The sequence below is a fragment of the Marmota flaviventris genome, chromosome 1, assembly GCF_047511675.1.
Source record: "Marmota flaviventris isolate mMarFla1 chromosome 1, mMarFla1.hap1, whole genome shotgun sequence".
NCBI classification, from domain to species: domain Eukaryota; kingdom Metazoa; phylum Chordata; class Mammalia; order Rodentia; family Sciuridae; genus Marmota; species Marmota flaviventris.
The window spans coordinates 126432652-126457700 of record NC_092498.1 but is presented as its reverse complement, the minus strand read 5'-3'; positions in this window follow the sequence as shown (position 1 = coordinate 126457700).

Sequence of the window (25049 nt, the reverse complement as noted above, 5' to 3'; positions counted from 1 at the left end):
TGTCACCTTGCTCTCATCCTGTCCTAAAGCCAGGTATCAAAGGGCCCAGATAAGGGGTAGTGCATTTTAGTTATTAAAAGAAATGAAACTTTGTTACTTTAATAACATTATCTGAACACCCTTGACCCCAGATCTCCATGAGACTTGCTCTCTTTAAACCCAGGACCACACCCAGAAAGCTCCCTGCAGCTCCTCCACCCTGACAGTCCCCAAGGCTCTCCCTCCCTGACCTGTCCCACCCACACAGTGCGCTGGCCCCAATTTCTCAGTTCCCCAAGGGCTGACATCTTAGGGTGTATTCCCAACAGAAAGGACTCTGTGCAGTGACTTGTTTTCTTTTGCTCTTTTTAATATCCCAATGTATTAAAATAAACATTGCCCAAACTGTGTTCTTACCAAAGACTTCAAGTTCAACTGAAAAATTGTGATACTCTATTCATAAATCTATTATTTAATGCAATTTTCAGAGGAAGTTTTAATAAGATAGTGAATTATATTCCTTTAAATATTTCAAAATATGTTCATAAACTTAACATATCCCGGTCCTTTTATGGCAATGTATATTCCTAATTAACTTGGAAAGTGTTCTCAAATGTTTAAGGAACCCTAGTAAATCTCACAAGCGAAACTTACCAGAACCCGCAAGTTCCCCTCAACATTCCAATCTTGTTGAAACTTAGGTAAATTCTCTTAAACTTTTTTCAACTTAAAATCGCAAGTCTAAAATGAATGTCTCACCACCCTGGTTTAGCTGAAATCACAAGGCTTATTGACAACCTAATGGGGTCGATTATCTTCAATACTATAAATACTTTGCAGACATGACATTGTCCAATAAATACACAAAAAAATAAGAAACAGACCTGATTTATTTTATTATAACTGTTTTGATTTATTACTTTTTTTGGATTCTAGACTCATTAAGGAAAAAAAAATTAGTCTTTCCAGAAAATGCAAGTTACACTCTAGCAAATTGGGACCCATCATGCCGCAGTCTGGCTGGGCACGAATAATCGAGCCGCCACAAAGCCTTGTACGTTCAAACAGCAACTATTTTATTTCAACTCTCACCAGCACTGCATGCGCACTTTTCCGCCAACACTACCCATGCGGCCTTCTCCAGGGACACACCACACACTAACCGGAAATCCCTCCTCCAGCACTTCCCCAACCAATGAGAACTCTTCAGGAATCCCCGTGAGAGCTCAACCAGAACTCAACGGGAACTCCGCGAGAACCCAAAGTCATCATCTTATGGCTTGCTGGCGTCACCTCTCAACCACTACTTCTGGCAAAAATGCCATGCATCATCCCAACTCGGCTGTGGCCCTCAACATCTCACCCCTTCTGTTTAGTTAAACAACAAGCAATGTGGCTTAGGGACCATGTCTGTTAGGCTGTCCAATTTACATATGGTCCTTACTCGTCATTGGATGAGCTGACCTCAAGGCATCAGCCTCCTGCCTTAGGTTGGAACCACTGCAATTGTATCTTACCCGTCACTGACTACCAGTCCAGCATACAGCCATACTTGTGGATAGGCCTATACAGCAGTGGGGGGTTGAGGTTCTTTGCCTCACCTCTGTTGGCCCCCAAATTTTAGACCATCACTAGCAGAAGGGAGGAGGATGCAGAACGCCACGACACCAAGCCAAATGACGGCTCCTTTGGAAAAATTGTGCCACCAGTGACACCATCAGCAAAGATACTCCAGCATTACCACAATTTGCTGCACCAACAGATAGTTCACAATGCATACAAGTGATACATAGTCCAGGCAAGTTCTGCAAGCAGTTCAAAGCAGAGGAATCCATCAATATGTCCATTTCCTCCTAAAGTAAATTGACTCCTTGATTGAGCATTACTTGTTGAGTTATTATTCATTGATGCATCAGTTTATACAGTTTATTGTGATAGCTATCAAAGAAGCTTCGTTTTATCTTTGTCTTTACCGGCACTGGGAGGAAGATAGGAATTTTGGCAATGATGGCTAAAAAGAAATTATGTAACATTCCAACAGGTACTAAGAAAACAATTTTCTGAACAATTTACATTATCCTGAACAGAATTATTAAATATAATGAAAAGGAAAGGTGAAAGTAAACAAACAGTTCTGTTAACCTCCTTTTTTTGTTCACATATTAAAACAATCCTCAACAGCTGTTTACCCAATTTAAATTAAACCATTTAAATCATGTGAATAAAAAAAATATTTGGATCCATTTTTTCATGAGTGCTCCTCATATATGATATATGGACATACGCACATACAGACATACAACACAAAACACAAATGTGCACACATAACATACAACACATAAGACAATAGTAAAGGCTTTGTAGCTTTATACAGGTGAAATCTCCATTGCAATGTTTAAAAACTCCACAGTCAAAAAAATAAAACTGATCAGAAAAACATTAACCTAGGTCTGTATGAGCTCAAAAAATAAAATAGAACTTCATGATGTGGGAAAAGGCAATAACAAAATAGACATTGAAAAAGACATCCTGGTTACAACCTGGGTTTGACTCTTTTTTGGATATCCCATCCTTTTTTCTGCAACTTGCATAATGGGTCTGAAGGTATTCCCACAAGCAAGCCTCAAGGTTTTTTACATTGGAAATAGGCTTTAATGGTGTTCATTATTCATTAGACTCCAGGTGTGGGAGAATCACTGTTGCAGATCAAGAATAGCCAAGCTGGAGCTCTGGATATCAGCTGTTATGGATTTGAGTCAAATCATCTTCTTTTTGGTCTGTAGAAATCGCTTTGGTTAGTCTCTCTGGAATCCAAATCGGCTGCTGTTCTTCCTGTGGAAACACACAAACAGAACCCCGACTCCAGACAATCACTGGGTCAGGACCTTTCCATTGTCCTGTTAGAATATCCTTCCAAAGTACCTTAGGCTTATGTACATTTTTTGGATACATATGTCTTTCCGCAGCACTAAGCCCTGGTGAATCCAAATTTTAAAAGTTTAGAGTAAAAAGGGTTATTTTAAGTTTATCTTTGGGGGACATATATCCCTTTCCAATTCCCTCTTTTTGCTTTAATAAGTACAATTTAATAGTTTGATGAGCTCTTTCAACTATGCCTTGTCCCTGTGGATTGTATGGGATTCCTGTTATATGAGTAATGCCAAATGATGAGCAAAAATGTTTAAAAGAGGTAGAAGTATAACCAGGACCATTATCTGTTTTTAACTGTTTTGGAACGTCCACAGTGGCAAAATTTTGTAAGCAATGAGCTATAATATCTTTAGTTTTTTCTCCCGCATGAAGGGAGCCCATCAAAAATCCGGAAGAAGTATCAACTGTAACATGCAAATATTTTAATTTTCCAAATTCTGGCAAGTGTGTGATGTCCATCTGCCAAATATGGTTAGGTATCAGTCCTCTAGAATTGACTCCAAGATTAACTTGTGGTAAAAAGGTCACACAATTTTGACATTGTTTTATTATTTATCTAGCTTGTTCCTTAGTTATTTTAAAATGCTTTTGTAAAGTATTAGCATTGACATGGAACCTTTTATGAAAATTTGTAGCTTCTTCTAGCATAGAAAAAATATGTATGGCTCCAGGCAATTCTGTATGTGCTCTGATATGTCCTGTAAAGAATGGATCTTTTCTGTCCAAGATTAGACATTGTACAGTGGAAAACAAAGACAAAATAGTAGAGGAAGGGGAAATCCTACCAGCATCTTCAAGGGATACTATAGCATTAACTATATACTGACTATCAGAAAATAAATTAAATACAGAATCTTTAAACATCACAAAAGCTTGTAATACTGCATTAAGCGCTACCTTTTGAGCTGATTGTTTGGGTACTAAAAATGTAAAAGTTTTATCAGGGGTAACTACTGCTGCTGTACCATTATTTGACCCATCAGTGAATACATTTGGAGCATTCATGATAGGTGTTTTTCTTGTCATTTTTGGAAAAACTACAGGATGCGAAGAAGACAATAAAGGATTAGATGGTAAGTGATTATCAAATGAAACATTAGATTTACACACGATTATTGCCCAAGTATTTAACTCATTAGCTAACTCATCAATTTGATCCATAGTATATGGAGTAATAATTTTATTGGGAGAAATTCCAAACATTCCCTTTGCTGTTTTTATTCCATTGAGTATTAATTGTCCTACAGCCTCAGGATACCTAGTAAGAATAGTGTTAGGAGAATAAGATAAACGTATCTACAATAGTGGAACTTCTTGCCAAAATACTCCTGTAGGAATATTTTTTGTTGGTATTACAATAAATATTAAAGACAAACTTATATCAATTCTATCCAAATGCATATTTTCCATATATGTTTCAATAATTTTTAATGCCTTTCTTGCTTCAGGTGTTAACATTCAGGGTGAATTTGGATCTGATGGACCTTTTAGGATATCAAATAAAGGTCCCAACTCTCTTGTTGGTATGCCTAGATAAGGCCTTATCCAATTTATGTCTCCTAATAACTTTTGAAAGTCATTAAGTGATTTGAGTTGATCTACTCGTATTTGAATTTTTGGTGGACGGACCATGGTTGAGGATAATAGAACTCCTAAATAATTAATTGGAAAATTTAATTTTACTTTATCTATTGCTATCTCTAGATTATAATTTTTAATAAGTTTGTAAGTGTGGCATAACATTCTAGCAATGTGTTTTTATCTTTGTGTGCTAACAACACATCATCCATATAGTGAAATATTTGTAGTTTAGGATTTTGATTTCTAAGTGGCTGGATTGCTTTGTTCACATAAATTTGACACATAGTTGGGCTGTTAGCCATCCCTTGAGGGAGTACTTTCCATTCATATCTCTGATCAGGACCTTCATGATTCAGTGCAGGGATAGTAAATTGAAAATGTGGACTATCAGGATGAATTGGAATTGAAAAAAAACAATCTTTAATATCTATAACTAAAACATACCAGGTTTTTGGCAAAGCAGACAATTGAGGAATCCCTGATTGAGCAGGTCCCATAATAAGCATCTCATTATTAATGGCTCTTAAATCTTGCAATAATCTCCATTTATCAGATTTCTTTTTGATGACAAAAATGGGAGTATTATAGGGAGATACAGAAGGTTGTATATGTCCCTCTGCTAATTGTTGTTTGACCAGGTCATGGGCTGCTTGTATCTTTTCTTTAGTCAGGGGCCACTGAGGAACCCATACTGGTATTTCTGATTTCCAAGTATTTTTTATTGTCTCAGTGACCCCTTCTGAAAACCCAATCCATGTCTATTTATTCCTTGATCTATTTGAATTGGTGCTGCTATACCTTGTTCTTATTCTCCTAATCTTTTTTCTTTCCTAAAACCTTGTCTAGCCCTAATAGTGGGCACATTTGGATTGATGTTATTTGTTAATGTCAAACCTAGTTGATCTAGGACATCTCGTCCCCATAAATTTATAGGAAGATTATCCAATACATATGGCTGTATAGTTCCTTCACATCCTTCAGGATCCTTCCAATCTAATACCATTGCACTTCTATGGGGATTAGTCGCTATTCCTAGGCCTCGAAGCATTTGAGTGGCCTATTGTAATGGCCAATCTTTCGGCCATTCTTGACGAGATATGATGCTAAGGTCTGCACCTGTGTCCAGTAGCCCATTAAATTCATATCCTTGAATATTTAGTTTTAGCATGGGGCGAGAATCTAAATTTAAAGACAGCATAGCCCAATCTATACCTGTGGAGCCTAATCCCCTGGAACATCTTTCTATAGTACTACTGGAAAATTTATCATGCAGGCTGGGTATTATTAATAACTGTGCTATTCTATCTCTTGGTGAAATTACTGATATACCTCTTAGAGAGCTAGCTATAATTTTTATTTCACCTTCATAATCAGGATCAATTTCCCCAGGACTTATCATAAGTCCTTTTAGAGTAGAAGAACTGCTTCCCAATAATAAGCCTACTGTTCCTTGGGGAAGAGGCCCTTTTACCCCTATGGGAATGATTTGAACTCCCATCTCTGGAGTTAGTAGTGCTCTGGCGGAGGCGCAGATGTCCAATCCTGCACTTCTTCTGGTTTGTCTGATGAGAGATCTAATGGACAATGTGTCCTGGGCACTACCCTGATGGTGTCACTGGGTTCCTCCAGTGCCCCGTATATTTGTGGTCGTGGGCCCCGGAGCAATGGCCCCCCCTGTCCGTTTTATGGCAATGAGCCCGATGCTTTTCTCCATGATATCATGGGTAAACACCTGGTCCTTTTCTGTTTTTTGATAATGGAGTACCCTCTATGGTGGTTTGAGAACAGCATTCATAAGCCCAATGTCTCCCTCTATGGCATCATGGGCAAATACCCGGTATTCTACCCCTTTGATACCTAGTTTTGTTAAACCCTCCTCCTATGGGGCAATTCCTTTTAAAATGTCCTGTTTGTTCACAATTGTAGCATGTTTTTGGCCTGGCATCTAAAGCCTGTTGTACTGTAGCTACCAGGAATTGCTCTTGTTCACTAATGTCTCTACATAATTTGATATATGTATTTAAATCTCCATGTTCCCGTGGTCTAATGGCCTCCTTACACCATCTGTTTGCTTGCTCAAAGGCTAGCTGTTTAATTAATGGCATTGCTTGTTCTGTGTCCCCAAAAACTCTGGTAGCTGTTTGAATAAGCCTATCTACAAATTCAGCGTAAGGTTCATTAGCTCCTTGTATTATCTTAGATAATTGACTTTGTAAATCTCTATGTCCTTGTAAAGTTTTCCATGCCCTAACTACATCTGCAGCAATTTGTGAATATATAGCAGGATCATATTCAATTTGTTGCTGTTGACCCTCATAAGGTCCTTTTCCTAACAACATATCTAGATTTCTTTGAGGGTAACCGGTTGCTGCATTTCGCCTAGCCATCTCCGTGCAAAATTCCTCATTGGCAACCTTCCATAACAAATATTGTCCTCCATTTAGCACAGCTTTACACATGCTAGCCCAGTCTGCTGGTGTCAAGTCCAAGTTGGTAATGGATTCGACCATGCTTACAGTGAAGGGTGCTTGGGGACCGTAGGTTGTTACAGCCTCCTTTAACTGCTTCATTGTTTTGAAATCTAAAGCATGGTGAATTCACTGCTGTCCTGCCTGCTCAAGTACAGGGCATGATAGTCTTTGAGGTCCTGTCTCAGGATCCCATCTATCAACTACTGGGGTTGGGGGCCCCATAGCATATGTTGTCTCTATAGGTGGAGCTGTTGGTTGGACACTTACGCCCTCTGGTGATAGAAAGGTGTTAGTAGCAGCCTCCTGTTATAACTTTTTCCCTGATAGTTCTTCCTCCTTTAAATTTTCTTCCTCTGTCTGACTAGCTCAAGAGACCTTTTCTTTTACTTGATCTAAAATGTCTTTCTCCATGGTCTGAACCTCTAAAAATTTACTTAACACTTTTTCGGTTTGTTTTTTACTAATTTCGAATCTACTATAAAGATAACGCAACCCAACAAGATAACACAAAACAAAACCGAAACAGAATGAAACAAAAACAGAACAAAAAATCGTTGTATCAATTTTCCTATTTTCTTGACATGTGCATTTGTGGTCTATTTCTATCTCTTCCTCAGGGGCGAACAACTTCAAACCTTGAGCCAACCATTTCTCCCAGTTTGTCTGAGAAAGTTCTAGGGATAGGCAGCTTGAAACAAAAACAAAACAAATCAAAACAAGAACACATTGTGTTTTGAAATGGTCACCCATTCTCTCGCCTTCCCTCAGGGGCGAGCAATTTCACTTACCTCCGAGCTTCAGGCGTTCCCTGTATGGGCCGCCAAATGCCGCAGTCTGGCTGGGCGCAAATAACTGAGCCGCCACAAAGCCTTGTAGGTTCAAACAGCAACTACTTTATTTCAGCTCTCACCGGCACTGCACGTGCGCTTTTCCGCCAATGTCACCCATGCAGCCTTCTCCCGGGACACACCACACACCAACCGGAAATCCCTCCTCCAGCACTTCCCCAACCAATGAGAACTCTTCAGGAATCCCCACGAGAGCTCAACCGGAACTCAACAGGAACTCCGCGAGAACTCAAAAGTCATTATCTTAATGGCTTGCTGGCGTCACCTCTCAACCACTACTTCTGGCAAAAATGCCATTCGTCATCCTGACTCAGCTGTGGCCCTCAACACCATCAGACCTTGATCATTGAGCTTCTCTCCTCAGTGGGCTGGCAGCTGGATGGCCAAACACAGCACCTCAATGGTGCTCACCCTCCCCAATCTGACAGCCTCCTTAGGGCTTGTTCTAGAGCCTCCAGGAGCAAGCTCTGCATCCTCCGAGAGTCCTCCTGGAACCCTCCTGCCATGGGCCTGAGTGTCATCTCTGATATTCCAACTTGTGGCACCCTGCTTCACCCTGACCCCTTGCACTGCCCCACTCTGGACCTCCTACGTTTCCCCCTTCAGCTAGTGCCAGCCAGGATGTGTGGACCCCTCTACCCTCTTCTCTCCAGCTTGCTCCCCAAGCATCTCGGTCAATCCCAGAGGCACCTGCTTGTAGGCCTCTCCCAAGGCCTACAGCACCTGAGGGCCTCTTGTGGCCGTCACCCAGGACTTCTTGTGAAAGTCAAGGACACACATTTCAGCTGGTGGACTGGCCAAAGCTCCCTGCTCAAAACCGGCCTTCAGTTATGCCAATCTGTCTTTGCTCTCCCGTCATTTCTGATCAGTCCTCACTGTGGCTTTAGTTCAACTGTATTTACTCCTCTTTATGCTCAAACGGGGATTTGAGAAGATGTACTTCCATAGGGTATGGAGAGTTGTACTTGATTAGGCCCCTAAATAATCATACGAAGTGTCCACTAATGTCCTAAAACTCTGAAAGTTAATTTTTTAAATTTATTATGGCTGGTTGTTTTTTTAATCCTACTAGATATTAAATAATATAATTATTTTAAAAATAATTATATTGATGGGCACAGTGGTATAGACCTGCAATCCCAGGTACTCCAGAGGCTGAGGCAGGAGGATCCTAGGTTTGAGGCCAGGCCAATTTAGCAAATCCCTCTCTCAAAAGAAAGGGGGCGTGGAGCTTGAGGATGTTACTGAGTGCTAGAGTACCCCAGGGTCTTAAAAAAAAAGGTCTTATTCCTCCCTATGGCTAGCAATCATCCCAATTTTCCAGGAATCAGGGGAAGCAAGCACTCCAGGAAAGAGGACTTTGAGTTCTGAATCTAGAAACATCCCAGACAGAGTCCCCTGCTCCTCCACAAGCCCAGGCTTACTGCAGAGCCTCAATCCAGTGAATGGACTCATCTCATCAGACATCCAGAGTACTTTCCATAAAGTATGTATTGATAGAAGAAATAAAATATCCACATACAAACACTCACTGTTTTGAAAAATATCACCATTGTCAGTCGAGATTGTCACTGGAGCAATCACTGATGCCCTGAGCTGCCCAGTAGAAGAACCAGTTTGTCTGAGACAGCCATATTGTGAGGAAGTCCAAGCTGCAAGGGCAGGCCTAGCTGAGGTCCCAGCAGGAGGTTAATGTCAATCACCTGGCCTGGGAGTGATTCCATACCTTCAATTCCAGTCTCCTACTATTGACTCTCACCAGCAAAGTCCCTCCTAGGGCCTTTGCCTGCTGAACTACTGACCTGTACAAACCATGGGTCCAGTAAAATGATTGTTTGTGCCACTAAATTTTGGGGCAGACTTAGAATCAGTCACCCCCCAGGACCCTCTAGGCTCCTGGAGCTGAATGTTAGAACCAGCACACAGGCACTAGAGTGTGTTTCCTCAGTGTCTGGCAGAGGGGCAGCTGCTAATCTGGGGGCACTTTTGGAGGTGAAGCATGTTCACTTTTCATATTTCACATTTAAAACCTAAGCTGCAAGACTCACATCACACAGCCAGGGCCTCCTCAACCACTTGGTCAGCGTTGTGTTAAATCTCACATCCTTGGAATACAGTTCAGAGTTTTCCCTCTGGAGAAGTGTCACTTTTGTGACTTGTTCCATCTCCTCTCCCTGGAATTCCCACCAGTCCCATTGCCAGCCCCTGACACCCTCCCCTTACTGCACCTGGCTCTGCAAGCTCCTAGATGAGGTTCCCTCCACCCTGGTGAGACTGGGTCTTCTCCAGGCTTCCATGATACCCTGACCACTTCACCCCCCTGTTCCATCTTCACCTACCTTGTGTCCCTGTGATGTGGGGGCCTTTCAGGGAACATCTGCTTGAGTCCTACCATCTGATTCCCGTCTCCTTCCAGTCCAATGCCTGCCATGGAATCAGCTTCTGTTTCGAATTTGTCTTGAACAAACATATCTAGGGTCTTAGAGGAAACCATACAATTCACAATGTTCTCCTTAACAGAGACAGAGAGTTCTCATTATCCAGAGGGGGAATGTGGGAGAGAAAGAATAGAACTCCCCATGACAACCAGACTGTAGTCAGCTAAGGTGTTTGTGTCAAGGAAGACTCCAAAGCCAGAAAGCAATGCTATGCCTACCAGAGAGGAAAGAGGGGGTGGGGAGGGAGGAGGGAGGGAGGGAGGGAGGAAGGGAGAGAGGGAGAAGGAAGGGTGGGAGGAAGAAAGGGAGGTAGGGAGGAGGGAGGAAGGGCGGGAAGGGAGGAAGGGAGGAAGGAAGGAGGGAGGGAGGGAGAGAGGGAGAGAGGAAGGGAGGAAGGGAAGAGGGAGGGAAGGAAAGAAGGAGGGAAGGAAGGGAAGGAGGGAGGGCGAAAGGAGGGAGGAAGGAAGGAATGAATGAAAGAGGAAGGAGGGAGGGAGGGAGGGAGGGAAAATGAGTCCCAGCAGAGGCTTTCCAAATTCGAAATTGATTCTGCAAACCAGAAGGCGCTCTCTTTCAAGTGGTGATTAGTTATTCATAGCCAGTGACATTTATTTTCTAGCTACCTGGATATTTAACATAAGATTTGACAACTAGGAAACATACGTTCTGTGCTTTACTTGCAAGGAGGCAAAACAGCTCCTCAAAGACTGTTTGCAGAACTCCAAGGGGCCAGCAGGGGAGGGTGGGGAGCAAGGGCCTCAGCTGGCCCTGGGAGCCCCTGTTCCTTGGCTGCGGGAGCAAAGTGAAGAGGAAAGTGCCTTTAGAGAAGAGGGAGGAGGAGGAAGGCAGGGAGGAGAAGAGAAAGCTCTGTGGATGAGCTGTCAAGGGAACATTGAGTGCCTTTGACAGGGAACAAAGGAGAAAACCCAAGGATGCTTTTCCCCTGAGTATAATATTTATATGAAACCCCTTGTCTTTAAAGCCTGTGCCACTAAAATTAGAAATAGACTCAGAAGGAGTTTAGATAAAGGCATGGACAATTGCCAGGGAATTTAAATTACTTTAAATTAAATTACTCCAGAGGTGTTTCATAAAAGCTCATTTAGCACTCGGTGTCAAGGGGATGGTGCTGGAAACTCTGCGGTCGCCTCCCTTGGGGTGGCTGCTCGGCTCTGCCCCCCACACTCCCTGGGACACCCGGAACCTCAGAAGGGACCCTGGTTGGAGATCAGGATGCCCTTGTTGCTGGTGGTTAACATGAGGTCATTCTGGGAGGGGGTGACCCCTAATCCACTGTGACTGGTGGCCTCATAAGAAGAGAGACACATAGAGACCCCAACCACAGGGAAGAGGCAAGTGAAGACGGAGGTGGCACTGGGTGCCACAGCCATGGGCCCAGGAAGGCAGGGGAGGAAGAGGCCAGGGAGTGTGTCCCCGTGGGCTTCAGAGGGAGGCCCTGCTGACCCTTGGATTCCCAGCTCCACAGCTGGTGTTTGTTTTAAGCCACTGCTGGATGGAATTATGTCACTCCCAAAAATTTAAGTCACGTCCTGCCCCCAACGTGGTGTGTGGGAGAGGGGGCCTCCTGGAGGTGACTGAGGGTGGAGGAGGCCCAGGATTGGGGCCTTACAGGAGGAGCAGGACCTCTCTCCACCTCTCACCCAAGTGAGGACACATACAATGGGAGGGTGCCACTGGAAGTCAGGAGGGGCCCTGAACCCCCCTCGGGGGCTCTCTGATCTTGGACGCCAGGCCTTTCTGTTGTTTAAGCCCTGGGGCTTGCGGCGCCTTGTTATAACAGCCCCAGGTGACTGACAACCAGCCCGGCTGTGGCCGCTGGTCACAGAAGCTGTGGGAAGCTAGTATAATCAGGTCCCAGAAGGTTCTGGAGAGCCGAAGTCATGACGAGGACGTCCACAGTCCAGATGTTACATTCCAGTGTCTGCGGGCCCCGATATTCATCCGTGGACACAGGTCAGGAGAAGAAGCCCTCTCCCCAGCCCTCCAGCCGCCTTGCCCTCCTCCTGCCCAGGAAGCCTGGCTCCCCAGCGCGTCTCCCCTCTCAGCTCCGATGCACCTGGACCCTCTTCCCTGCAGCTCGGGACCTCATTCTGGAGAGCAGAGTGGGCAGTGGGACCCGGGCTCCAAGGACACCGCTTCCCTGGGTTCCAGCTGCGTGGGAAGCAGTGCTGGCCCAGTGGGTGTGGACCACAGGACCCTGGGCTGGGGAGGGGAAGGGGGAGGGGACAGAGGCTTTTCTCTCACTGAAGCCATAGACACAGACCAACCCTGCAGAGGAGGTGCGGTGTTAAGCTGTGGGGGCTGCTGGGGACACGCACCCCAAGCTGGCTTAGAAAACAGAAATGTGTCCTCGTATCATTTGGAGGCCGGAAGTGCCAGCCCAGGGGAGAACGGGCGGCTGTCCTCCGAGGGTGGAGAGGGGGGGGGGCCCTCTCCAGCTCAGGCAGCTCCAGTCAGCAGCTGCGTAACCCTGATCTTCACAGGGAGCTCGTCTGTTGTTCATCTGTCTTGGCTAAACTGCCCCTTGAAGGCCACCAAGTGGTCATCTTGGGTGGCCCCACCCTAATGGCCTCAGCTTAACTTGGTACCAGCTCTTAGTTCAGGCTGCTGTGACGAGGACAGCTGCGGGCCCAGACAGTGGACAGTCATTCCTCACAGTTCCCGAGGCTGGAGGCCAAGAGCCAGGTGCTGGCTGATCCCGTTCCTGGAGAGAGCTCCCCATTTGGCACCTTCGTCCAGGGCACGATCCCCTCACGAGGGCTGCACCCTCATGGCCTAAGAACCTCGCAGAGGCCACCTCCAGATGGATCAGGTTGGCACTGAAGCATCAAGGTCTGAACTGAGGGACACCAACCTTCATGCTGTCCATCCGCACAGAACCTATTCCCAAGGGAGGCCACAGGTGCCCACGCCGTAAGAGGCTGCACCATCTTTTCAAGAGCACATTTTAACCCCTGAAGACACCAAAGGCTGCCGGGTGTTCCCTGGCCACAGAAGTTTACCTCCATACAATCTGAAACCTAGAGCTTAGGGATGTCAAGTTGGGCTACTTAAGAATTATGCCCATTAGCATTTTTTTTTAAGTTTGGAACACTCTGGAAACTCTAGATGGAATGAAATGAAGGACCGAGTCTGGTGGCTCCAGGAGAGAAAACTCACTGGCCTCGGGTGACTCCAGCCGCCTGTCAGCACTGTCTGTTCCTTGCCTGCAAAACGAGACCTCTACACGGCTTCACAGGGTTGTTGGGAAGGTGAAATGGGGGCTACTTGCCTAAAACACCTGTGGCATGGAAAAGCTCAGTAGGATAGTCCCACCACTTGTGACAGAACAGGTGACATTTCCCAGTCGTGATGACATCCCTCCCAGCTAGAGGAGCACCACCCCCTGGAGTGTGAGTTGGTGAGGCTCCACCATGAAGGCGCCCATTGCCACCTGGTGGCCACGTGGGAAAGCCTCAATTGTGGTTCTCCAAGGACAATCAGCCCTGCCATGGCTTCCTCTCCAATCATAGGCAGAAGAAGTGAGAATCCATTAACTGTCTTGTAACTCATCAATTAAAACGATGACAGAGACGCCATGTGCTTGAGCCCAGGAGAACACTGGAGCAGGAGTTCGCCTTATCTTTCCTTAAGCCATATATCTGTCCCTGCCCCTGTGGGTGAGAATGTATTTTTGGTTTGTTGTTTGTTGTTAAAGAAGAGGAAGATTTCTCCCCCTCAGCTTTCCAGGGATTCCCTGGGACCTGCTCAATTGATTTTATTTCCATTTAAAATTGCAGGACTGTGAATATATTGAAGAACATGCAAGTCAATATAAATGCAGGTTTGGGCGATCAGAGCCACCCAGGACCTGCTGTGTAACAGTGTAACTGTTGTCTAGTGTGGGGACAGTGCAGCATGTGACAACCTGTGTGTCCACGGGGCCCCTTTGGTAACATGTTAAATAAGTGAAGTGGGATGTTGAGCTTGGGCCAGCCTTCAAGACAGGCCTGATAACCTCAAGGTTTTGATTTATTTATTTTTTTTCATGGTACCAGAGATTGATCCCAAAGGTGCTCAACCACTGAGCCACATCCTCAACCCTTTTTATTTTTTATATTGAGACAGGGTCTCACTAAGTTGCTTAGGGCCTCACAACATTGCTGAGGGTGGCTTTGAACTCGCAGTCCTCGTGCCTCAGCATCCTGAGTCACTGGGATGACAGGTGTGCGCCACTCCCCCAGCTCTCTACCACTGATTCTTATTTTTTCCTTGAAACTTGGCCAACCAAGATCCTGGTCCACCCTCACCCTCCACCTGCTCCATGACACCCAGGCAACACCCAGCTGAATTTCCTCATACAGCCTTCAGCCGAGTAAATTCTTTCCTTAGGTAAAACAGACAAAAATCTAAAGAAAACTTAAAACAGAAAACCAGGCCTCCTCTCTGGTGGGGAGCAGAGCTCTGTGTGGGGTTCGCTGGTTCTATGGGGTCAGCCCCTCGCTCCTGTGCAGCACTGAGGTTCCTGGAGGCACCCATGCCCATCTCCTGGGGCTTCCAGGACCCAAAGTGCCCCTGAAACTGCACAAATCAGTGACATCATTAAAAAACACTCAATGGGTCAGGAGTGCAAAATTTAAAAAAAAAATAAAATATCTTTGACCAATTTCCTCAATCACAGACTGAGCCTGCGCACCTGCTGGAACCGCCCCTTTCAAAGCGCAGACCAGGAAGGTCAGGGATCCTCTCCCTGCCTGTGGCCTTGTCTCTTGGCTGAACTGAACTTGAACCTGGGGAGCTGCTTCCTACAAAACCCAGACCCAAAGGAACCCTTAGTGACTCGTGGCTTTATTTTTATACTTTCTTTTCCTTAAGAATAAAAAAAGACAACAATTCTGGCAACTTCTGTTGGTCATGTCCATTTGCACCCTAGATGCCAAGAGCCTGGATGGACACACGTCCCCCTGACTTGGGAGGGAAATGGGAATGGCTAGTGCTTTCCTTGTGGCTGCTCCTTTGCTGTCCCCTGCACCAATCTTCTCCTACAGTGCTGTGTAAATTAATTTGTGAGCAAATCAAGAAACCAACAGAAGACCTGTGAGCCACTTCATAGGGAACACAGCTGGCTCAGAGGACTCAGTGTCTGTGACGCCACTTTGCTAAGACCTGTGTGTTTGCATGTGTGTGTGTGACAGTCAGGGAGGACTGTGTTTTGCTGCATCAACAAGCAAACCCAAAGTCTTGGGAGTGTGTGCAGTGGGTGTATTTCTTGCTTTCATGACATGCCCACCTTGGGCTGGAGGGGCCCTGTATTCTGTCCAGGACTGAGGACAACAGAGCCCCTCGCAAGGCATCAGCCATAATCACCATGAGGGAAGGGGACCGGTCCCTTTACTGGGGCTGTTGTGAGTTTCCTTGCTTCTTCTAGCCACTGAGACGTAAGATATTTTATTTTTTTTTTTTAAATTTTGCACTCCTGAAACCTAATCACCTCCTCAAGCTCCTTCCTGATGTGACAGGAAACCTGAAGCCATTTCACAAGTCTAGCATGTTCACGGGGGTCTTTCTGACTTGGGAGCACATCTGGGGCAGCAGGGACAAGGAAGACACAAGAGAAGCAGGTGTTAAATGTTGTTCTGAAGGTGTGCAACTGAAGTGAGAAAGCATAGGCAAACTGGCCCGCTGAGCACCCAGGAAACCTACCAGCTCCGGCTCCAAGCACTGAAGGAGCAGCGTTGGTTGCAGAGGCTTCTGACCAATCTCAGTGCCGCACGCTCCTGACACCCCCGGGTGCTGCTGGCAGACAGCATATCTCAGAAGAGAGGGAGGCACTGCACAGGTCACCGTCCCCTCAGCAGCTGTGGACGGAACCTTGGTGAGGAAGTCGTCAAAACTGACCCCCCCCCCATCCATCCAGGAGCAGAGGGAGGACACGGGCTGAGAGCTGGACAGGTATTAAGTCAGACATGGACGCAGCAGAGATGTTGGGACATCAGGGAGGAAACTCACCCTGTCCCGTCTCCAGGAAAATCGCTGCCTTTGGGTTCCCTGTCTCGATCCCAAGGGAAAAAAAAATTTCTCCTACCTTTGCCCCCAGCAGGAAGTCACCTGGGGGCCCGGCAGTGGGCCAGCACTCAGAGACACCTGCCAGAGGGTGTGCTCACCCCACAGAGACGGAGGGCCCCTAGGCATGGAGGGAGATGCTCCTGGACACCAAGCTGGCAAGAGATGCAGGCGGCTTTGAAGAGGATTGGCATGAGTCCCTGGTGCACAGAAGGTCACCCACCCTGGCTCTCTGGACCCAAGGAGGGGTCCTCCTTGCCTTCAGGGGAATGATCATGTCATCTATGGCTTTTGAGTCTACCCTCCCAGTGGGAATGCGCACCTTCCTGGAAAGGGTCTCCGTGGTGCAGGACACAGTCTGGGAAAGCTTAGGTGACATGCAGTTAGCTGGTGTCAGCCAACCCAGGCAGGTGGGGACCCACTGGGTGAGGAGGCTCCTCTTCAAGCCCCGTCCTCCTGAGCTCAGGGCCCCAGGAACACAGCAGAAGAGGGCAGGCACTGGGGTCCTCCTCTGGACCTGACCTTCCCACCTCCCCCTGTGGTCCATCCCCAGCAGAATCCACCCTTTCCCCACACTGTCCTTCTTAGCCCATGTCTGGTGGCCACTTGTGCCATCTGATAGAAGATCTCAGCCCTCCAGGGAGTTTCTCTGGATCAGTGTCCTGGCTTCCTCTGTAGCTGGGTGGTGCCCAGATCTGAGGGAACACACCCAACCCAAAAGGCTGCCAGGGAGATTCTAGAGAAGAGCTTCAGGCAACAAGGAAGCCAGCAATCCCCACTCCCCACCATTTCTTTTCTGGGTGTGACTCCCATGTTGAGATGTGGTGCTTGGAACCTCTCCAGCTCCTTTGTGACCATGAGGCAACCTTCATGAAGATGAAGAACCATCCAGGAGGGCTGACAGAGAGAACTAGGGAAACGCTGATCATGATGCAAGTGGGATTTTATTTTTCTTTCCTTTTTTTCTTTTTAACTAGACAAATAATTCCTGTTTATTGGTAAACCTTAGGAAACACTAAAAACGAAAGAGAGAGAAATAAAACCGTCATCCCCCAGGACCTCAGGCCATCTATGTTTCTTGTTTCTCTCTTGGTGCTGTAGGTTTTGCTTATTATTAACCCTCCCCCTGCACAGGACACAGACTCCTTAGCTCTCTGCCTCCCTGCCCTCCCTTCTCCAAACAGAGGCCATCAGCTCTGGGTGACCCCATGAGCTTGCTCCTAAACCCAGTCCTGGGGCTGCCTCCTGCAAGGGACCTGTCTTACCAGCTTTCCGACCCCTGGACACATGCCCTAAGGTCATCAGCCTGGGAAAGATCCATCTTGGCTTGCAGTGTTGGAGGTCGATGTCCCTGGCCGGCTAGCCTGCTGCTTTGGGACTGCAGTGAGGTGGCAGGTCACCCTCGAGAGCGTGTGGCCAAGCAAAGCAGCTGACCTGCAGGCCAGGAAGTGAGGGAGAGAGGAGGGGCTGGGGGTACGCTCCCCTCTTCTCAGAGGGTCAGCACCTCCCACGCTGGGGACCCACGCCTGCTGCGTGGACCTTTGAGACCTACCAGGTGTGCACCAGGCCACGCTGTTTTCCTGCAGCATGGACCTTTGGTTTCCACAGCAGGGTGGGCCAGGTGCTTCCCAGTGCGTTGGCGGAGACGCTGGCACATGCGGGGAAAGCTCTGTTTGCTCCTCGCAGGAGTCTCAAGCCCTCTCTTTGGAGGATTGGGGGCTGAGGGGACAGCAGTTCAAGACTAAGACGATCTCCTCACAATAGCAGAGGAAGCTTCAGGAGAGTGGAAGTCACAGGTGACCTAGGAGGTGGCCCCCGACCCTAGTCACTTCAGAGTCAGGGCCTTTCTAGTGACCCACACTGGCCCCCAAAGGACACAGGCTATGGGCTGAGAGGGCCTCGCCAGATAGGGCGGATGCTGAGTGAGTGTTTTGGAGGGTCTGGGGGTTCACCGGTGCAGTGAGAGGTGTGGTTGGAAAAGTAAATAGTGAGGAAAGCCAGGGGTATGAACAACTGTCTCTAAACCGCTTTGATGTCAACAAACTTAAAAACACATGCTGCTCAAATAAGACTACTGAGCCTTTGCAGAGGGCACCGCTTTAATAAATGTGACTGCTCCTGACAGAAGCCCAAAGGGTGATTTTGTGAGATTTCCAATGCTTAAGTGTGTGCACGGCTGAATTTCTACGTATGTAAATGGGGGCTGGGTGCAGATGGAGCCTGATTCCCTGACACATGCCTCCATGCACTTAGAGCCTGGAGACACAGGGCCAGGGTGCCTCTGGTCCCTAGTGGGATGGCTCTGTCATCAGACTGGTCTGAGCCAGTGACAAACAAAATCAGCTCCAATGCATGCTCCTCTTCAAAACAAGTGATCCTCCAGTAGCTGCAGTTAGCTACTCATTAGGACAAGCAACGCCGCCCTCTCCCTCTCCAATGTGTGACACATTGTGATTATTCTTTAGCAACTCATAGATCAGGACGAGTGTTGGATCAAGTGTCAATCAAGACAAGCAGGTTCTCCCAAGATGGGGTAGGCTATCCTGAGGAGTGCAGACTCCAGCCTGGCGTGACCACCTGTACAGACAGGAACTGGTTCCTTCTCTCTCTCCATGTCAATGTCACCTTCTGGAGTACAAAGACAACAGGTGAAAACCTCGATGGATAAGTGGACCATGGTCGGAACAGGTGTGACATTACAACGTGGACCCACCACGTCCCTGATAACCAATCCAAGGGGGAACTCTGCAGCCAGCAGCTGGGGAAGGTCAGGACTTGGACAGCAGCTCTGAGCATCTCCATTGGCACTCCACTGCCTGCCCAGGACCAATCAGAGACAGCCGATGTGCTGCCTCTTAACCAAAACACTTGGGGAGCGCAGCCCCCAAGGGCTATCCAGAGCTGCCCTTCCCCCACTGTGTGTCTTCCCACCACCCACCTGCCTTGGAGATGGCCAAACGCAAAAGGGTAGCCAAAGTCCTAGTTTAGTGGCCAGTGCTGCTCTCACCGGGGACATCTTCGTTTATCCATACAGGAATAGCACCACTTTATCATCATGTTGCTACAGGCTTTGATTAGGGCTCCGAGCCGTGCCCAGTGCTTTGTGGACACCTTGGCTTTCTGTCTCCCTGCCCAGTATGGTCAGGCCCTCCTGAACCTGGAACCTAGAACATAGCCACAGAGACATAGAGTGACCTCTCTGCACTTGCTCTTCCATGGCAATGAGCAGAGAGCTGAGTTCCTGCTTCCCAGAGGACCCAGAGCTTCAGTCCTGAACATACACACAATCACCTGGAGATACTTTACTCTGTACCTACAGCACCGGTTCAAATCCTGGGCTTGTAGGGAAGTTGCTCAGAGGGTCTGTTGTTTATCAACGTGGAGAGAGGGTGTGCATGCTGGTGGGACTCACGGGGGAGTGAGGGGCTCTCTGAGGACTCTGGCTGTTGTTATTTGATTTTCCTCAGGAATCAGCCAGGCTGAAGATACTGCTCTGCATGTACGAAAATAGATTTCCCCAAATGGATGCGTTGGCCCAAGAGATGATAAATTGCACTTCTCCCCACTGTGCAAATCAGAAAAGGAAATTGATGAAGCAAGGCCAGAGCAGTGTCATGGCAGAGGGGGCTAGATTTCCGGGGGAGGCTCACCATGGAGACGAAGAGGCAGCTGGGGTCAGGGATGCCCCCTGCTCTGGGCACAGAGATAAGCAGGGATGAATCTCCAGTTACACAGCAGGTCCTGGGTGGCTATGATCGCCCAAACCTGCATTTATATTGACTTGCATGTTCTTCAATATATTAACAGTCCTGCAATTTTAAATGGAAATAAAATCAAACTGAGCAGGTCCCAGGGAATCCCTGGAAAGCTGAGTGGGAGAAATCGTCCTCCTCTTTAACAACAAACAACAAACTAAAAATACATTCTCAAAGCATTTATTAGAAATTCCTGCACAAGGTAGATGTCTGCTGGGTTTTGATGAGCACAGTATTGTATAAATGCCTATTAATCCCAGCCCAGAGCCAGGGCCTGCTGACCCAAACAAATGGAGAAGCCCCCTCTAGACAGAGTCCAGCTCCTGTCCCACAGCACCTGGCTATCCAAGGCCTCAGGGAGGGGGAGTTGTTAGAATGTTGGCCATGGTCACAACATCCCTTAGAGATACGGAGCCGTCTCTTTCACAGCTAGTTTCTTGGAACTGATGAGAGAAAACCTCAGGAAGAGGTAGGTGAACTGGCCAAAGGCTGTGTCAGCAACTGGACACAAAGGTTCTTCCTGGTTTAGGGGCCAAAGCTTGTTTCCATTTGCTCTGCTTTTGGTCTTTAGAATAATGAGGGTAAAACTACCTGCTATAACGAGTAAGCCCTCCAACATACAATGGTTCAAAGAGGATCACTATGAATTCCAGAGCCAATGCTTCTGACTAGTGAGCAGCTCTCCTGCGGGGCATGATCCAAGGCCTGCCTTCTGCACCACCTGCAGCTTTGAGCTAGGGTGCAGCTGGGTGGGCATCCAGCAGGAGAAACCTCTGCAGAGGGTACAGGGTTGGTTATGAGAGGTTGGCACAGGTGGGGAAGGGAGGGGGGGCCCCAGCTGCTCACCTGCCATTGGCTAGGAGTGGGTCACATGGCCTCAGCAACTACAGGGAAGCTGGGAATAAAATATGACCCAACAGGGAGAGGAAGCTGGTCCAGCCAGTGAGGATCTAGTCTACTTTGAGTCTTTAAGAACCCACCCAGGACAAGAGTTGACAAATACCCAGGAGGCCAGGGGGAAGCACAAACTCCCACTGCCTGGTTCTCCCGAAAGAAAGTGATTTGAAGACATAGTAGAAAGACCATTCATCCATAATTTTCAAAATGAAATGCTCCAAGTGACAGAAGACCTAAATAGCACAAAGTGGGTATCGATATAAAAGGTAAAATAACCTCTCTTCTCCCCAAGGTGGAAGAGAAAGGTACAGAGTATTTGCACACACACAGGAAAAAAAAATAGCCTGTAATAATTGGCCATAGGATATTCCAGAGGGAACTTTTTATTTGTATTTCCTAAGCATGGACATGAGCAGACCCAGCTGGCCAATCCACACAAAGCCCTTTGCTCCCCTACAGGCACAGAAGGGTGTCGAGAAAGCAAGAGCTCAGTGTCTGGCTGGTGCGTGGGGAGCCACAGAAGTATTTGCCAGGCCAGGCGACTAACATGTAAGAGAGCAGAGCAGGGAGCACGCTGGGTTGGGCTCAGGGGTCACTCCACCTGCAGCACCCTGCAGTGTCTCACCTGCAGCAAGCCTGAGGCTGAGCTGTGGTTACCCCTGCCTTGCAGATGAGGAAAGTGCTATCAGTGGGTGGAGATGTGGTAGTTCTTCCTCACCTGGGAGAGGTTTGCATAAAATGCCCTCAGGCCCTGTGAGGGACTGGCTTGATGCTAAAGCTGTGAGAAAGAAGCAGGAAGGATTCTCCTTCTTGGTTGAGCCTCAGGGGTCAAAGAGGCAACCCCAGAGAAAGACGAGGGAGACCTTGCCTGGGAACCTGTGTCCCAGCACTGGCCTGAGCTCCTTGCCCCCACTGATGAGGCTTCAGCAGACCAAGGGAAGCGTGAAGGCGGGAGGAGCAGCAGGGGAAGGGGGCAGGCAGGGCTCCAGGGGCCAGAACCCTGGGGCAGGAGCCTGTGTGTCCTGAGACCATGGAGGCACTGAGGCACAGAGGGGGCAGCTCTCTTCAGGGGTTTGGGAGTCTCTCCTGGGATCCACCATTGTGTCCACTGGAGTCCAGAGACTCCACCTTCATGCCAGTAGAGCCTCTCACCAAATTTTGGAAGCTCAGGTTCAACCACCTTCCAACATGGACAATTCTCCATTCCCAAGACAGGATGCTGTGGGGGAGGGGGGCATGGAGAGCCTCTGCCTGGCTTCCCTGTACAGCCAGAGGGGCTCTGGATTCCAACAGATGCCCACCGACTCACCACGCAGCCTCGAGACAGCTATTTAGCATGCATGCATGAGCAACCCTGGGATAAACACTTAGATTTTAGAATCAGTTTCATCCTTTGTAAAAGTGAAACAACAATATTGCTTCCCTCAAGGTCTGTGTGTGTATGAGGGTGTGTGTGCACGTGTGTGTGACTTAGATCGAATCATGGGCACGTTGCCCATCTGGGGCACAATGCAGGTGGCCTCCGGCAAACACTGACCCCTCCTTATTAATGCGGTTCCTGTTTGCCAGCAGATTGTCCTTCTCTTGACTCTCTTGATGTGCTTGCCTTCCTCACGGCTTAAGCATCATGGAGTTGGAAATGGCTGACTTTCTCCGTGTTTTAGGAAATATTGTCTCCTTGGCAATCTTCCATTTGGACAATCTTCCGTTTGGACAAGCGGTAACAATGTCTGATTAGAATTGCCTATAATGCAACAACAAATAATAGTCTCCACTTTATTTCCTAAAATCCATACACATGTGCATGAGCGGTGCTGAGTGCCCTCCCTGTGGTTTGTACTGGCCACTGTCAGGTTTGCGCCCTCCTGCCACCCCTGTCTCTCCCCACCCCTCCCCCGCTCTGCTGACTCTCTGCACCACTTCACTCTCACGCCACTCCTCCTGGTCTTCTCTCCCCAGCACGTAGTGGGTGATCAGGCAGCCAATGGAAACATGCAACTCTTTGTATAAAACTCAGGAAGAAAACTGAAGTCAAAAATAGCAAAACCTAAAGCTATTACCTTTAAAAACATATTACCTAGGAAAATATGTCATATGTCATAATTTTATACAATACCATAGATAATACTTGATAATGTGATATCTGGACTGGCCATACATTTTTCTGGCTTGCTTTTCTGAAAATTCATTATTAGATAATAAAAATTTATATTGTTTCGTGTTTCCAATAGTTATAAATGAAAACGATGTCAGTTGCTCTTGGCAAATGCAAATTAATTTTGATAGTTTTTAATTTTGAGAAGGATTTTTTTTTTTGCTGATGCAACTATTACTGGAGGTATTTAGAGTATTATACAGGCTGCAACAAACCTGAGATAAATTTCTGGTATTGTGAAATATGTGTCTTAGCACATTGTGAGGCGATGTACGTGCAGAACGACTTTTCCAAAAATATTAACTTTTCATACAAATCAGTTTTGTGTATATCTCAGTTTAATTGTAAATGTGAATTTGCACAAAGGCATTTCAGCATCCTAAGCTCATCGAGGTCTTAGAAGAAATGCAAAGTGACTTCCTGCTTTGTTTATAATTCAAATATGTTCCACAGCTCCAACTTCAGTTTAGTTCTTAATTGTATTCTGGTTAATAATTGGTTTGTTAGAAGCATCATAAAAGTAGCATGATTTTTTTCACTGAATGCAGAGATCTGTACATTTAAATTCTGCATCTGAACCTGTGGATATTTGCTTTGCAACATGGTGACAGTTTTCAAAACCTGAGACTGTAATTTAGAATAAAGCTCTAGCTCCGAGATTATGTATTATTAAGTTGTCCACGTGAAGGTCTTTATTTGGTAGTAACTTGCTGACAAGTTTCAGTCTCTGTTAGGAAGTCACAGGGATGGGCTCCAGGGCCTCAGCGGCTAGCTGGATCCCACCTTAGAGGTTCAGGACCTCCCAGGACGTCTGGAAAGGTGCAGGAGGAACACAAGGGCACGGGGTACTGGCCACAGTTGTGTTCATGGATATGTATAACACAGAAATGGACCTACTGGCTCTGCTTCTATAGTGGAATCCCGAGAGATTTAAAAAAGACCCCTTACTGTTGTGTCTTTCGTTTTGTGTCATGAGTATCATATACCGAGTTCCAATCCACAGGTGTGTGTGCACGTGGGTGTGAGTGTGTGCGTGTGTCTTCCTGAATGTGCACAGGTCAGGATTCCTAGTCTAGCCCACCTCTGTCTGACTGCTGAAGGTGTCATCTCATGAGCGCTGGGGCTACCAGGCAGTTCAGGCTGATTCCTGAGCTCGTCAGCCCCTCCCCTCCTCTCAGCAGACTAGATTATAACTTTCAGAGGCTTAAGAAGAACTGAGGTGGGAGGTTGCTAGCTCTCAGTGCCCGCTGCTCAGCTCTGGTGCCCACAAGATGGAGTGATCTGTCTAAACCTCAGCCCTCCTGACCTCCCTAGAGCTGTTCACTTTGCCTTCTAGTCCCCTGCTCTATCCCAGCCATAAGGTGACCCAGTCCTTGATCACCCTCTGAGACCAACCTGGTTGACCAGCTGTTCAGGGTATCCATCATCCTCAGTCACAAAGGACAGTATGGCCGCCCCTCACAGGGGGAGAAGGGCAGGGTTTGTGTCCCCAGCCCCTTGCAGAAGACGTGCATGACCCTTCCCCCTCTTCAATGCCAGGGTGACACAGTGCCTGGCGTACATACAGCTAGAGAGGCAGAGGGCTGGGGCTCCTGGTCTGGGATCTCCAACGCCGTCCCGTCCACCACCCCAAGAAGCAAATGGGCAAAGCCCACCTTCTTCTCTTTCTGAGATGACCCCCACTATCCCAAGCACACAGGATCTTTGTGGATTCTAGATTCTGAGTGAGCTTGGAAAAAAAAACATTGCTTTTTACATAGTGTTTAGATGAAAACTTGAAAGTTTGAAGAGGCTCACATTCTTATAATTAATATCACTTTTTCTTTCAGGAGCTTTCTCTGTTGGAGTTTCAGCATTTGAGTTTAAATCTAATCTGAGCTGGGTCCTGGCTCATTTGCTTTGTGTTTGAATGATCACTGTGTGACAGTCCA